Source organism: Oncorhynchus keta, chromosome 19 (assembly GCF_023373465.1).
Source record: "Oncorhynchus keta strain PuntledgeMale-10-30-2019 chromosome 19, Oket_V2, whole genome shotgun sequence".
NCBI classification, from domain to species: Eukaryota; Metazoa; Chordata; class Actinopteri; order Salmoniformes; family Salmonidae; genus Oncorhynchus; species Oncorhynchus keta.
Window position 1 is genome coordinate 40,463,206 of NC_068439.1, and position 17,498 is coordinate 40,480,703.

At 43.3% G+C, this 17,498-nt stretch overlaps 1 pseudogene; it reads left to right on the forward strand.

Moving 5' to 3' along the window:
* The first annotated feature begins 2,944 nt into the window (after positions 1–2,944).
* LOC118397691 (actin-binding Rho-activating protein-like) lies at positions 2,945–17,401 on the forward strand (annotated as a pseudogene).
* Positions 17,402–17,498: the final 97 nt, after the last annotated feature.

The following is a 17,498-nucleotide window of genomic DNA, read 5'->3' on the forward strand; positions in this document are numbered from 1 at the left end:
TACTGTGATGGCGAACATAAGGGTCTGAAGGCAAAGGTACAAGCCGTTGCACCACACGTAATAGTCACTCATTGTGTTATACACAGTGAAGCTCTTGCTTCCAAGGCTCTCGATAAATGAGCTTAGTAGCGTGCTTCAAATAGCAATACAAATTGTGAACTTCTTAAAAAGGCACACCTCATGAATACGAGACTATTTGCTGTTCTGTGCAGGGTAATGGCATCTGAGCACAAAAGCAAATGATCATTCATCACATCCGAGGATTTATTGGACATTTCAGGAGTCACTTTAAAGAGGAGAGACACAAAAAAAACCACTTCTGGATTAAACAAGCGTTCATTGCCACCACCGCTGGCAGCAACCTGTCATCGGAGCTAGAGGATTCTCTCCTGGACCTATCCAGTGACAGGACCCTTCGCACAGGCTTTGTCTCAACCCCGCTGGATTTATTCTGCCGTTCAATTGCAGGAGAATTCCCGGGATTATCTGACATCGCATTGCATAAACTGATTCCTTTTGGATCAAGCAACCTCTGTGAACACATTTGCCGCACTTACCTTAAAAACGGTTATCCGTGTCAAGCATAGCGCTCAAAATTAAAATGCTGTGTTCCCAGCACCCGGGCTCATTCATTGGAGTGAGTACAGATGGATTAAGAATAGGTTTATGGATGGAGAGATTCTGGAAATGACCAATGTAAATGGCCAAATAAAATAGTATGAAGTGAAATGCAAACGAATACATCTATGGTAATCTAAGGTAATTGATCACGGCCCCTTCCTGTGTTTGTGAATGTATCAGTTTCCTCAGGGCAATGACTAGAGGTCATCATGGGGTGACACTGCCTCGGTGTCCCCTAGGGAGAGAGACCCTCACCTCGGCCCCATCCTCACCCGCGAGCAGCTCGTCTGCCTGAGGTAAGCAGTGTGACACCAAACACACGCTGTAAGTAAAACCTCTCGAGGACACAGAGAAACTGCAAAGTGAAAACACATGAAGACGGCAGGTGTGAAATTGTGGGTAAACTGGAGAATGTGTTTTGTGTGTGTGTATATGCCAGACATGAGCACTCACTCACGCTCCCTTGATCCGTCTCTCCGTCCCAGGCGACCAAACCTCAGAAACAGCTGCTACTGTACATGATCTCCACCCTGCAGTGTCTGTTGGCCTTGAAAGCCTTCTTCCAGGACTTCTGCAAGCTTGCATTCTCATCAGGTGCCCTCACACACACACACACACCACACACTTGGATGTCTTGCCTCTTGCGACTTTGCAATTCTGCTTATTGCCACACGCTCTCCTTACGCACACAGATTATTTAACCAACAGTTTTTGTGACAAAAACTATCGGTAGAGTTGAAACGCGAAGGAAACACATTGAACTTTAGATTTGTATTCGGTACATGACAAGCGAAAAAGTATGTTTTGTGTGCACTAACGTCATCACGCACTGACTTTTATCTGCAACGTCAGTTTAGTGGAAACACCATTGGTGATAAAATATGCAGATTTTCTTTATGCATATTTTGGAATATTTGCATGACAATCTGTCACCAATTGGATGGAAACCTCTACCTTTGTCGAGGAAAGTGTTACTTGCAATGATATACGGTTGTTTTACCTACCTTAGCTTAGGGCTGGGCCATATACCATATTTAACTATATACCGGTATTGATGCACGGACCGGTTTGGGTTTTTACTTTACCTTCTACAACAGTATTTGAATGTTTGGTTCGTTAAATGTGATATGCCGTGCGTAACACCCATTTTTATCATTTACTCTGCTACTTGAGTCATCTCTTTCGTCTCTCTCTCTCTCTCCATGCCGCTTTCCACACAGACCTAGCCCCGCAACCTGTCACTCAAGGAGCGCATTTATTGTTGCTCGACCACAAGACACTTGCGCTCAGTCTGCATAGTCAATGCAACAACTGCAACAATGTTGATGACAACGATGCTGTTTCCACTTTGCGTCTAAATATAAATCCACAAGGGTTCTATAATTACACTATTAGGTTGTGTTTCTTACATCTGCAAAGAGCTAATTTGTGTTTCCTTAGCAAGTTTTGGCTAAATCATGTTAGCCGCTAATGCTAATTGCTAGTTAGCCAGCTAGCTAGCTAATAAATGTATTAAGTCAGAGCAGACGTAGCTAGCTACACAGCCTGATACCAGTAATGGTGTAGGCCTAAATCAACATGTTGTTTGTGCAGCAGTATCTTCTAAATCAAAAATGATTACGCAAAGCATGAATATGTTTGCTACATGAAGTAGCTAAGTTCCCTAAAAAACACTGACCAACACTTTGGTTCCTACCCTGTTACAATAACTCCTGCCTGGCATTTTCATTTGTTGTCATGTCAAACAACACTGTATTCAAATGGCCCACTATTATATTCAAACTATAGAATTATAATAATCATTATGTTTCCATGATTCCAAAACAGTGTTTTGATCTAGTGAAATTGCAATCGCAACATTTGGTAAAAAGCAAGGCCTCAATTTGTTTTCCCATATCGTGCAGCCTATGTAGCAGTGCGGAAAGGATCTCAAATGAGTGCAGAAAATGCAGAAATTGATGATTGCAGAAATACTTTTTCGGTTCAAGTTTAATTGAACAGTATAGAACAATCACAATGGAGAAAGACCCATTGAAATCACTTAGAATGGATGTGTTGCCACCCTAGAGTCACGCTCTACTCATAAAGCAAATGTCTAATTTTTATTATTTAAAAACATCAGATACCGTCATACCGTCAATGTTTTTTTTTTAAAAATACAATGATATTGACTTGCCTAGTTAAAAAATAAATAATAATAAAGATATGATATGATATTTTGGCCATATTGCCCCGCCCTACCGCCCTAGCTGAATGTATGTCGCTCTGGATAGAGCGGCTGCTAAATGACCAAAATGTAAATGTTTAGGACACCCACAAGTTCATGAGCACCTTGCTGGGTCAGATGGCATCTCTAGCCCCGGTGCTGCAGAAGGTGGCGGCAGCAATGGATGGGACCTACACCTGCCCGGCGGAGACCCACTTCGGGATCCAAATGCTCAGCACCAGGATCTGCAGCAGGTTAAATCTACACCCACAAACAGGGGGGACAAAATGCACATAAACACACTAACACATATGCACTGTAGATATCTTGTTTTGGTCTCTATGTGTCTGTAACTGTGTGTGTTTCTCCTGTTTTTTGTATTCAGGCTGTGGAAAACAGACGACACCCAGCTGTCTACGGAAGTGGTGCCTGGTGGCTCAGTGAAAGCCAGCCTCCAGCTCTACCAAAGAAATAAGTGGCACTCCAATACATTAAATAGTGAGTGTTAAGATAGTAGGATACAGGTCATGTCTAGTGCTTAATCTATTTTGATAGTTTGGGCCAACCCTTAACGGCATTGTTTTCGAAAGAATTGCGCTTCCATTTGGTTATTTACAGTGTAATGTGAAATGTGTCAGATTAGTGTTTCCTCTCTACCTACCTCCTCTGCTGTAGGAGGAAGAGCTGCCGTTTAGGTGTGACTGTAGGGGGGAAGGCTTCTGGTCAGCGCTGGTCTTTCCAGTCCCTGTAACAGTGAGTGAGCTCTGCACTGTTGTCTGTCATCTTGAGATACAGTACCTGTCTGCATGTACAATACAGTCGATTTGATATTGTTTATTGTCAAAATACTCAGCGATGAAGTTGTTCATCTCCAAAATGCTCCACTTTACTTTACAGTTGTCCTGGCATTGTAGTCACAGCTGAGGTGGCTTCTCTCTCCTTCTCTTTAACCTTCTCTGCTCTGCCCCTCTCCCTCTCTCTCTCCACCTCTCTGTTTGCATTGTCCTGGTCCTCCAATTGAAGAGGTTCAACTAGGTAAACCAACTAGGTAAACCTCAATCAAGATGGAGGACAAGATCCATAGAAGAATTAAAGAATAATCAGGAAAATGTCATAGTGCAAGTTTCAGAGAAATAAGTCTGAATTCTTCTAAAATATTGTGTTTAATGAGTAAATGTGTTGTGTATGTATAGCTGTATTTCTGTTGTTGTTTTCAGGGTGGATCCAAGTACATGCTGGTCAGTCTACTGAGCCACATCCGCTCCTCTACATCCTCAGGTAAGATACACACCGTACACACACAGAAACACACACAGAAACACTTGTGGGCAGGGGCGGAGCCAGAGGGCAGTTTGATGCTGATTGACATCTCATTTCACCTCTTGTTGAAAGAAGCATTTATTTTGACGTTTGGCGGCGCATTTTTCAAGGACGAGGAAGAGAGAATATTAACGTTGGTTGCGAGACACAGAAGAATAAGAATAACACGCAGAAGAAGAGAGAATATTTCCACAGCTCCACGAGCTCTTTTCGCAATTGGTGAAAGCATCATATTTGAATTAAGTTTTAAGGTTTAGCAGCGGGTTTGGGTATCCTGAACAACTTTTACGAAAGTGTAAGTTAACGTTAGACCTTTGACTCCATTAACAGACAGTTAATCAGATAAGAGAGATCGGTTCCCAATTTAGCCTAACAGTATGTTTATCTGTGCTAGTAATACACACTTATACAGTGCAGTGTCGTAAGTCACAGTATACACATGTTTAGCGAATGTGGGGTAACTAGTAGGCTACAGCTGTCAGTGTTCAGCAAGTTAACATTCGGCCATTTGAAATCCATTAACTCAGTTAGATTTTGGTGCTTGAACTCAAAACGAACAATTGTTATTATCAATCTTTTAACGTTACTGAAAAGATTACCACAATTTGCAGATAGCCTGTTTGCTATCGTAAAGGTGTAAGAAATTATAGCTAGCTAAGTTACTTACTGCAGAGTAGGGCTAGCCATGATCTAACTAAACTCAGCAAAAAAATAAACGTCCTCTCACTGTCAACTGCGTTTATTTTCAGCAAACTTAATGTGTAAATATTTGAACATAACTATGAACATAATATATGAACATAACAAGATTCAACAACTGAGACAAAAAACTGAACAAGTTCCACAGACATGTGACCAACAGAAATGGAATAATGTGTCCCAGAACAAAGGGGGGTTCAAAATGAAAAGTAACCGTCAGTATCTGGTGTGGCCACCAGCTGCATTAAGTACTGCAGTGCATCTCCTCCTCATGGACTGCACCAGATTTGCAAGTTCCCAGACATTTCTGTGGGGAATGGCCCTAGCCCTCACCCTCTGATCCAACACGTGCTTGAGATCCGGGCTCTTCGCTGGCCATGGCAGAACACTGGCATCCCTGTCTGGCAGGAAATCACTCACAGAACGAGCAATATGGCTGGTGGCATTGTCATGCTGGAGGGTCATGTCAGGAAGAGTACCACATGAGGGAGGAGGATGTCATTGCCTGCAATGACAATAAGCTCAGTCCGATGATGCTGTGACATACCGCCCCTGACCATGACGGACCCTCCACCTCCAAATTGATCCCGCTCCAAAGTACAGGCCTCTGTGTAAAGCGGATAAACGTGAATCCGACCATCACCCCTGGTGAGTCAAAACCGCGACTCAGTGAAAAGATTGCCAGTCCTGTCTGGACCAACGACAGTGGGTTTGTGCCCATAGGCAACGTTGTTGCCGGTGATGTCTGGTGTGGACCTGCCTTTACAACAGGCCTACAAGCCCTCAGTCCAGCCTCTCTGAGCCTATTGTGGACAGTCTGAGCACTGATGGAGGGATTGTGCATTCCTGGTGTAGCTCGGGCAGTTGTTGTTGCCATTCTGTACCTGTCCCGCTGGTGTGATATTCAATTGTACCAATCCTGTGCAGATGTTGCTACACGTGGTCTGCCACTGCGAGGACAATCAGTTGTCCATCCTGTCTCCCTGTAGTGCTGTCTTAGTCGTCTCACAGTACGGACATTGCAATTTATTGCCCTGGCCACATCTGCAGTCCTCATGCATCCTTGCAGCATGCCTAAGGCACGTTCACACAGATGAGCAGGGACCCTGGGCATATTTATTTTGGTGTTTTTCAGAGTCAGTAGAAAGGCCCCTTTAGTGTCCTAAGTATTCATAACTGTGACCTTAATTACCTACCGTCTGTAAGCTGTTAGTGTCTTAACGACTGTTCCACACGTGCATGTTCATTAATTGTTGATGGTTCATTGAACAAGCATGGGATACAGAAATCCCTTATTTACATAAGTATTCAGACCCTTTGCTATGTGACTCGATATTGAGCTCAAGGTGCATCCTGTTTCCATTGATCAGCCTTGAAATGTTTCTGCAGCTTGATTGGAGTCCACCTGTGCTAAATTCAATTGATTGGACATGATGTGGAAAGGCACACACCTGTCTATATAAGGTCCCACAGTTGACAGTACATGTCACAGCAAAAATCAAACCAGGAGGTCGAAGGAATTGTCCACAGAGCTCCGAGACAGGATTGGGTCGAGGCACAAATCTGGGGAAAATAACCCAAAAATGTCTGCAGCATTGGAGGTCCCCAATAACTCAGTGGCCTCCATCATTCTTAAATGGAAAAAGTTTGGAACCACCAAGAATCTTCCTAGAGCTGGCCACCCGGCCAAACTGAGCAATCGGGGGAGAAGGGTCTTGGTCAGGGAGGTGACCAAGAACCCAATGGTTCCTCTGTGGAGATGGGAGAACCTTCCAGAAGGACAACCATTTCTGCAGCACTCCACCAATCAGGCTTTTATGGTAGAGTGGCCAAACGGAAGCCACTCCTCAGTAAAAGGCACATGACAGCCTGCTTGGAGTTTGCGAAAAGGCACCTAAAGACTCTCAGACCATGAGAAACAAGATTCTCTGGTCTGATGAAACCATGATGGAACTCTTTGGCCTGAATGCCAACTGTAACATCTGGAGGAAACCTGGCACCATCCCTACAGTGAAGAATGGTTGTGGCAGCATCATGCTGTGGGGATGTTTTTCAGCGGCAGGAACTAGGAGACTAGTCAGGATCGAGGCAAAGAAGAATGGAGCAAAGTACAGCGATATCATTGATGAAAACCTGCTCCAGAGCGCTCAGCAGCTCAGACTGGGGTGAAGGTTCACCTTCCAACAGGACAACGACCCTAAGTACACAGCCAAGACAACGCAGGAATGGCTTCGGGATAAGTCTCTGAATGTCCTTGAGTGGCCCAGCCAGAGCCCGGACTTGAACCTGATGGAACATTTCTGGAAAGACCTGAAAATAGCCATGCAGCAATGTTCCCCATCCAACCTGACAGAACTTGAGAGGATCTGCAGAGAAGAATGGAAGAAACTCCCCAAATACAGATATGCCAAGTTTGTAGCTTCATACCCAATAAGAAGACTCGAGGCTGTAATTTTTGCCAAAGGTGCATCAACAAAGTACTGGATAAAGGGTCTGAATAATAATAATAATAATTATTGTTAAATAAATTAGCAAAAATGTCTTAACCTGTTTTTGCTTTGTCATTATGGGGTATTGTGTGTAGTTTGATGAGGGGGGAAAAACATTTAATACATTTTAGAATAAAGCTGTAACCTAACAAAATGTGGAAAAAGTCAAGGGTTCTGAATACTTTATATCTAGTCAAAGAGGGATACCTAGTCAGTTGCACAACTGAATCCATTCAACCAAAATGTGTCTTCCGCATGTAACACAAACCCTCTGAATCAGAGAGGTGCGGGGGGCTGTCTTAATCAGAGCAGTTGTTGTGGGTTAACTCCTTGCTCAAGGGCAGAACGGCAGATTTTTCTACCTTGCCGGTTCAGGAATTTGAATCAGGAACCTTTTGGTTACTGGCCCAAACGCTCTTAATCTCCAGGCTACCTGCTGCCCCTAGAGTATCAAGTATATCAGAGAATTTGCAATAACTGAAGCCGATGCTTAGGCCAGGTCTCTTTTGAAAAATAGATTTGTATCTCAATGAGAAAAACCTGTATAAACAAAGGTTACATAAAATACAAAATGCACAGCACAGGATACAAGACTAATTATGGCAAAATGCTATCATGTTTTTATAGCCGCTAGGCTACGTACTGAAAAGGAAGGCCCTCCTAACATCTAACATCAGCTAGCCTCTCAAAAACACAGAACCCGCATGTTTCTTTAAACTTTATTTCTTCTTGCTCCTTTTCTTTATTCATATTCTCTAAAACATGTCCAATAAATTCAAAATGAAGACGCCTTAGCTCTGCTCTGGACCCTTAATGAGATCATATGGCTACACAAGCCCAGTCATTCATCCTGTCAGTCTCCGTGCAGGAGACGATGTGATGTCCTCCTCTTTCCGGATGGCACAAGCTGACCACAGGCCTGCACTTGCAGCCAATTTAACGTCCCGTCCGTCTATTTATGAGGGCTGTTTGAGACGGCCAAACAGAATTAATAACACACTTCGCCTTCGATTTCGGGAAGTATTAGTGAATTGGCTGACACACACAACTGGCTGACACAGTTCACGTCTCTGGGCGAAGGCAGATGCGTAGAGCTGACTGGCTCTGTCTTCTGAGTCACTGACGAGATAGGAGAAGATGTTGTTGTGGTTGTGTCGGAGAAAAGAGGAGAAATGGATGTCTGTTCTTGTCAAGTTTACTTACGAAGACACTTTGTCAACCGCAAATGTTTGACCGCTGTTGGTGTTGCAGTCTGCATTGGGAAACGACACCTCATTCATCAAATTCTGAGCAGAAAAAAAGTACCGTCCAAGAAAAATAAATACTGTTAATATCCTATGATTTTGGCTTTGTTCCACTTTGTTCCAATCCCAAGGACAGCATACAAGATTCCCGTGGCAATCAAAATAACATGGCTAAAAGCATCTATCTTTTACCAGTGCTCTGAGTTAATAAGGCATGTTAATCACAGGCAGATTAGAACAGAACATATTATTCTGCATACGCAGCCCACTAAGGGCACCGCACAAATCAGCATCACCCGCAGGGGTCACAGAGTGCCCGAGAGGTCGCTTCTCCACCACCTTCGATCCTAATCCTGCACAATTCATCTCGATGGTCAACCAAAACAAAACCCGCTGAAGAGCTGCCGACTCTAAAGAATAAAAGGCAAATAAGACAGAGGACTAGCAGCAATCCCTTTGATACACACTAGGAAACGCAGGTGCTCTCACTGTTCTGGCCCTTCCCTCTGGCCTGGATGCGGTGTCTGAACCACCAGTCCAGGTGGCTTAAAAGACCAGACCGGAATGAACTTTCAAAAAGGAAAGTATTTACACCTGGAATTCCAAATGAAGCATCCATCTCTTGGAATAGTGAATGTAATTAATCAGTTTATGAGCGGAGCCAGAATGAAAACCATCTGATTTGCCTGGTCCACTCTGGGTATGGGCTACCACACACTGATGGATGGCAAGCTGGGGCAGCAGTGGGTGAGGTGATATTTATTAGTCTGTGATATACAGCACAAGCAGTGTGAAGGGTTGTGTCCGGTCTGAGTACATGGTAACCACTAGCCTGATCCACCATCCTGAAACAATATAAGCTTGCGAGATCAGGATGGTGGATCAGGCTAGGTAACAACAGCTCTAGTTCAACATGCCTTTCTCTGTCTTTCTGTCTGTTTCTCTAACTCCTCATAAACCATATACATAATTTGTCCATCTCTGACTCACTCACCCACTCAATCCCCTGTAGGTTATTTGACCACTGAAGACAGAACATTTTTCTCCAGCATCTTTCTCTAGCACTACAGAGCTTTACAGACTCAACACTGACCTTGTGGGGACCTCTGCTGGTGTTTTACTGAGCTCACCGTTCTCAACAACTGGTGCTTTTTAGAGTTCTGGTGTGATGAATATAGTTGGTGAATGTGTATTTGCAACAATACCTTGACCAGGTGATGTTCCTACTTTTGTCACTAGATGTCAGCAGAAATACTGTTGGATGATTTTCTTTTACAGTTTTTCTCAATTGCTAAAACACAATTTCTGAAACCTTGCTCCATTTTCTGAAAACATTAAACACAAAACCTCATCTTCAAGCACTATTTACATAACCTCTGACTCCTCTCGCAAAATGAAACATTCGCCTCGAAACAGTTTTACCTGTGTTCAAAATCAAACACGGCTCTCAAATCAGAAACAAAGTGATCAAAATGATATACATTTTCAAGCAGTCAGTAAACAATACACCGAAAAATAGAAAACACATTGTTCAAAACATACTATTCTCAGGGAGAAGTACATTTTTAATCTAAAAAAATATTCATATTTTTCCGTCATTGTCTTTTGATGAACGAAAGCATGTTCTATCACAGTAGCTCAAAATTGATCAGAAAATACTACTCTGCTTTGCGCTTTGCAATTTTGTTCTTCCTCCTCCTTGTACCCCTATTTTTACAGTGCTGCACCCTGCATCTCACACACTTGTCCTTTGTCTCTGTGATACTGTAATTCTTGTTCTTTGTTGATATGAACCTGCAATCAGTCAAAATCTATTGAGCAGTCAGTACTGTTAATAAATGGAAAGCACAATGTTCAGGGCCATACAACCTGTCCATTGTACAGTATACAGCCTACAATGCACTGTACTACAGTATACAATACTAAAAGGGACAATAATCAAAGGAGTAAACATGTGATCAATGTGCTTCTTCTTGTCTTTGGGCTGGGTCAGGCCAGAGCACTTCGTCGACATCACAAGCAATATTGTCCCTCCTGAGGCAACGGGGGAAGAAGCCTCTTGGGTGCCGTATCCAGCCCTGACATGATTCCTCACCTATATCACCACAGGCTAAATCCATGGCTTGCAGCAGATTTACTCTGATGTAGGGTTGTCTGTCATACACTTTCCATCTCCAAGAGGAGAAAAACTCCTCAATCGGATTCAGGAAAGGCAAGTATGGAGAGAGGTACAAGTTCATAAACTGGCCATTGATGTTAAACCATTCCCTTACCTGAGCAGCTCGGTGGAAACTGACATTGTCCCACACTATCACATAGGTGGGAATGGGATTCTCATTTAGCTCTTGATCCTGCTGCTCTTGAACCTGCTGCTCAAATAAAATATATCTTAGATTGGCAAATAAATCTTAGAAGTTGCTGGGTGTTATATGGCCCGAGTGTAACATGGTGATGTAGAACACCATGGTTGCTGATAGCAGCACAGATTGTGACATTGCCACCTCGTTGACCAGGGACTTCAACAATGGCCCGCAGTCCAATCATGTTTGGGCCTCTCCTTCTCCTCTTTGTTAGATTGAAGCCTGCTTCATCGACAAAGATGAACTCATGGGGTCTGTCCAAGGATCCCAAGTCAAATATTGTCTGTGTAGAAATACAATGTACTGTATGTAGGATTCTGCAAGTCGTACAGAGACAGTGCTATACTGTAGAGTACAATTAGGCTTCTGATTCACATACATTGTATGTACTGAAGAGTAATGTCATTCACATAGTATGTTTTAGTACTGTAGACAATCTGGATTCTCTATTTGTATTTGATTGTTGCCACATGTGTTTACCAGTATGGATGACATGTGCATTAGAGTGAAGAATGTGTTTTAAGTTTTGCTGAAAAGTCTAAGTGAGATCTGCAAATTGTGTTTCACCATGTGAAATGGTTGAAGGTATTGACAACAGACTGTATAATTAGCTAAATGAGTCCAGGCAACTGAGAACTTTGTTCAGCCAATGGGTTTTAGTGTTTTAGCAATTGAGAAAAACTGTAATGAGATGTATGTTTTAGACAAACAATCAATTTTTCCAAAAATATAATTGAATTCAAAACTCTAAACTGTCATGATATTTGATATGGGTTCTTTAAGGTGTAAACTTTACAATGACATTTGCTAAACTTTCACAGACTTCTATCTACAACTTAATCTGAGTACCCAGATACATTTTCTATAGGCATTTCCCTAAAACAATACCCAGGCCTAAAGTACCAATAACCGCCCAAAAATGTCACACTGCTAAATTCTTATAATTGTACTGTTTTTTTTTATAGTAAAAATAACATTATCATGATTTCATGTGATTTGAATATGAATTATATTTAGAAATCCTCTTCAAAAAATGAACAATGTGACAGAGTAGGCCTATCATCCCCATAAATGCAATTGAGAGGTAATCCACATATTTGTCCATAAGGTGGCGCTCTAACCTGCTTATGAGGTTATCTGGTATTCGGAATGACCTGAAGAGGTATACAGGAGCCCTCTGTTCATGCTCACTGACACAACGTGTGACTGACTGCCAACAGCTGTCTCTCGCCGGCTTGCTGGCCTGTGTATGCTTCGGACAGATTCTATTAATATGTCCCTTTCCTCTCATTGACCCATACAAATATCAAGACTAACACACACACACACACAGATTAACATAAACATCCACACCTTCACATTAGGTTACGTCTAGAGAGCTGTCATACACATGTCTTCATCTAAAACTCACATGCCCATTTTCTAACACGAAATGTAGAGTCTTGAAGCACTGGGTGCAATGCCAGAGGCAGTGCTCCCCCGACCCTCCCTGTTTCTAAACGTTGATCTCTCTACCAGGTGCGTTGCAAGACTAAACCCTACATGCGTAAGCAGTAGCTCCTCGTCATCTCCAGGTATCACATTCTTTCCTGGTTAGAGTCCGTGTGCCTTTGGTCCTTGGGTCAAATGTCTCCTCCGGTCTTTGACACCCCCTCTGGTTCCTGTGACACACAACAAACTGCCAGTGCAGGTGTAGCTGCTCTCAGCTTCTTGCCTAAGCACACTCCACACAGTATATTTGCATGGCATGCACGGTGTGGATATATATCATCAATCTATCTGTTCCGGTGACAATGCAGTAAGTGTTTATGCTTATGGAAATAGAACCTGGCGCTGGCAGCAAACGTGCAAGCTAGAGCAGAATTTGAGCTGTGCCGTAAAGCTAACGTTCTCGTGTGTGTTTCTGCTAGGTGATCTCTTTTACCGATGCTGTCGAATCCAATTTGTATCTTTCTGTATCGCACCAACCCTCACTGTCTTTCTGTCTGTCACTGACCCGTTTTGAGCCTGAGCTTGACTTGATTGATCGTCCACTGGACACCGATGTCATTTCAACGTCTAGTTTTGATTTACATTTGGTTGAGTTGTCAACTAACAGGAATTCACCATGTCATTCGGGTTTTTTTTTTAAGGTTAAACGTTGGGTGAAAAAAATATGACATTCCCTGACGTTGATGACCTTTTGCCAGTCTAATCAGTTTTACACGTTGATTCAAAGTCATCGCATAGATTGTTTTATTTTATTGAAATGACGTGGAAACCACGTTGATTCAACCAGTTTTTGTGACTTGCCCTCGTTTATTTTAGTTGTCAAGTTTCTGAATTACTGTGAGTGTTTATATGTTTTTTTTCTCCCTTCTATCAGCCCCCCTCATTTTAGATGCAGTCTTGTTCTTGAGCGCCGATGTCCCCTTTCTTAGATTCCCTTTTCCTGCAAAAGTCATTGTGATTTTGAATACATTACATGTCATGCCTTCGCCAACACAAATATTGGTGACACATGCGGCCAGACGGGCCACCCCAACTGGATTGAGACCGTTAAACAGGATTGCTTCTATGGGATTTGCTCATTATCGTCTACAAGGTCATCTGAACCACTGGCAGTATTTTGATAGCACTCTTCTAGACAGCAGCTGCTGCATTGTCATCTGTCATATGACATACTGTACAGGCAGTTTGGCTTTGGAGTAGTGATTAGCAATCACCACCAGTGTCATGTAGTGACATTTGTAAGTAGTACCATCATTGAAAATGCAAATGTGGATCTCATTCATGTTTGCTCTCGCTGTGTAATATACTGATGGTATGTTATTTTTGCAATATCATGTACAAAAGGATGCCCTTGGGCCTCCATTTACAGTAACTGTATGGACTTTGCAGTTGTCATGTCAAATTGGAAAATGCTCATGAACACTGCGTAGATTACGGTCTGGGAGCAGAACACAAGCATGGGTTCCTCTTGAGAACATGGTGCAAGTCGTGAGAGCAGGCAGTGATGCATCCCCATGTATTCCTCACACCAAGCAAAGATCAGCTAGTCTTTGCAGTTGTCTGGGCAGTTAGATACACGCTTGCGCCGGTCCTTTAAGAGCTCAGCGCACCTTTGCTCTGTTGCCTTGTTTACCTCCAGATATGGCCCATGGTCTGTGAGGAAATGTGAGCACACCAATCCCTCTAGGTTGGCAAGTGTCAGGGAAAGACGATCAGCGGGGAGGCGGGGTTGTCTCAAATACTTTCCAACGTCATGTAGAGTTCACACCTCCCATTTTAAGCCAGAGTTAGGGTAGAAGGCAACAGGGCAGGCAATTGGGGTCAGCGAGACAGTCCCACAGAGAAAGAGAGTGAAGCTTCATGAACATAAGCAACTAATCTGGCAAGATTAGTAGAACATTTTTAAAGGGTAACCTGACACTGACTGCACAGGCTGGCCAGAGGAAGTGTTCCACCAACAAGAACATCAAGAAGCTGCGCACCATCTGCATGGTGTCCAGCCTGACCCAGCTGGCAACACTGGGTGTCCGAGGTCAAGGACAAGCAGGCCAAGGAGCCTTTCGCCTGGGCTCCTGACGCCCTAAGAGAGCTTTGGGACGAACCACCAAAGACGCTAAGCACCACTAAATTAGGAACTTGGGAGAAGGTTTGTCCCGGTCAGGATCTCACCACTGGCACCGACATACCTGCTGATCAGAACAATCCTTCAGCTGTCCAGCAGGAGTCCCAAGGCAGTTCTCCTTCTTCCCAATTGGTGGGTAAAAGGAAGACTCTGCTAGTGCTTCAAGGGGAGTCCCTGATCAAGACCAAGCAGGTGGTGAAGACTGTGACCAGCGGCATTCAGGAGAGGAGTGTGGGCAATACATTTCTGACCGAGCGGATCTGTAAGGAGGCTCCACCACCAGGGGAGGAGATAGACAGGATGCTGAGCAAGAGGGGGTCGCCCACACTCCGCAGAAAGTGCTCCAATGTGTTGGAGCTGACCTGCAGCTGGAAGGAGGAGTGGAATGTACCGTCAGAGGGAGAATTTGGAGATGGGCGCACCTGTATCGTGGACACAGAGGATAGTCGGTACTCTGAGGCAGCGGAAAGGGCCCTTGAGGTGGAGAGCGGCCAAGGTAAACCTGGACAGATAGACAGCTCTAAACCTGGACAGACAAACAGCACTGAAGCTGGACAGACAGACAGCTCTAAACCTGGACAGACAGACAGCTCTAAACCTGGACAGACAGACACCTGTAAACCTGTAAAGACAGATAGCACTGAGTCATCCGGGGAGGCCACGCAGAGGGACAATGACAGCGTCTCACCGAAAGGGAAAATTGAGTCATGGGTGAGGGTCAAAATACCCTCCATTTCAGTGTGAGTTCAATGTTCTTTCTTCGTGTACAAGTGATGATGCGTGACGACCCGTCATTGAACATTGCCCCAAAATATGTAAAGGATAATGCTAATACACCTGCTGTATATGATTTTTATACAGCACATTTCTGCTCAAATAAAACGGTATAGTGCAAAACCTGTTCTGAGCTTTACAGTGGAAATGGATGTGGCCATGGTTGATTGTTTCGGTTTTTTTTGTAAATATTTTTTGTGATTGTCCTTCACAGGGGCAAAAAGGAGTTGGATGACGCCAACAGGATCAACACTCTCTCAAGGAAGTACAGTGCCGTGGGCGATCTGAAGAGCCGCTGGCAGAACTGGTCCTCGACGCACACCGTCAACCAGAAGCTCAACCCCTTCAGTGAGGACTTTGACTATGAATACTCCATGTCCCTACGCCTCCGCAAGGGCGAGGAGGGTTACGGACGTCCTAAAGAAGGCACGAAAACAGCCGAACGGGCCAGGCGAGCCGAGCAACACATCCACGGTGAGATAGCCGACATGTGCTATGTGATCAGGACTATGAATGACCCAGATCCCGACGGGAAGACCCGCGTCACTTTCAGAGAACTGTTTGATAGATACGTACGCATCTCTGACAAGGTGGTGGGGATTCTTCTGAGAGCCAGGAGGCATGGGAAGGTAGCGTTCAAGGGGGAGATGCTGTGGCAAGGACAGGATGACGGTGTTATCATCACCCTGTTGGTGTGACGTCATCTGCGGTGGAACCATACAGAACTAAGGAGACATAAGTCCTTTTTAACATTGAATGATAATGCGCTGGTAGATGTGGATATGTCCAGATATGTCCTTCTGTAGCTCAGTTGGTAGAGCATGGCGCTTGTAACGCCAGGGTAGTGGGTTCGATTCCCGGGACCACCCATACGTAGAATGTATGCACACATGACTAAGTCGCTTTGGATAAAAGCGTCTGCTAAATAGCATATATTATTATTATTATTATTATTATATGATTCTCAATAGGAACTTAGACGATTTGCTGCTATGGTTTACTGAAGATTTGATATCAGTATCTAATTCAATATTATATGTTGTTTTGTTGCTTACAGCTTTTACTAGCTTTTAAAGAACAGTTTGTCTTTATGTTCTATCTGAACTCATGAATCATGTTAGAACATGTATTAATATATGCCTAATAAATAGCTTCTTTGACTTGAGGAACATTGTGTAGTTTAAACAGGGATTGAGTTTCATGATGCACAGCACAAGCCAACTCTGATGAGATTTAGGAGACATGAAATCTGAGACACACCATGCAGGGGAGGCTGGTGGGAGGAGCTATAGGAGGACTTGTCATTGTAATGGCTGGAATGGAGTCAATGGAATCGTAACAAACACATGGAAACTACGTGTTGGACTCCATTCCATCTATTCCATTCCAGTCTTTACAATTAGCCTGTACTCCTATAGCTCCTCCCACCAGCCCCCTCTGATGACATGTATTGTGTGCCTGACAAAGCTGAACTCCGATGTGGGCACATTGGCTGCGTTTAGACAGGCAGCCCAATTGTGATGTTATTTCCACTAATCAGATCAGCTCCGAAAAAGATCTGATGTGAGAAGATCTGATGTGATTGGTCAAAAGACCAATTAGTGGAAAAAAATATCAGAATTGGGTTGCCTGTGTGAACGCAGCCCTTGTGACCATGTTTGACCTCCATGTCTGATACCTAATCGGATCCCTAAGTCTAAAATACACTTGATACTGTATTAATCAACAAAACTTGGTATCAGTTTACGGTCTCTGATATGGATTGTCCACTTTTATTTGAATAACCATACTTTCTATTTGTCAATCTATTAATTTGAATGTAATTGTTATGAAAGGAGTTAATAGTATAAATAAAGAAAAACCCTTGAATGAGTAGGTGTTCTTTTGACCGGTAAAGTATTATGTTTTCATGTATTTTCAAGAGGACCATAATTGAAATAACTAACTTTTTTGTGTCATCCTTGATTATTTGAATGTCATTGTACTGTATCCACATGTGTGGTTATATTGTGTTTAAAATGGTAAAAATAAATCAAATCAAATAAATATTACAGGAATGTAATAATTTAAATGTAGAGGTTTGTTCTTTATGAATGCAGAATCCACTTGACTTTCCTCATTTGTGTTCAGAGCAAATTATGTAAGAAAGGCTATCTCCAGACAGGAACTTAA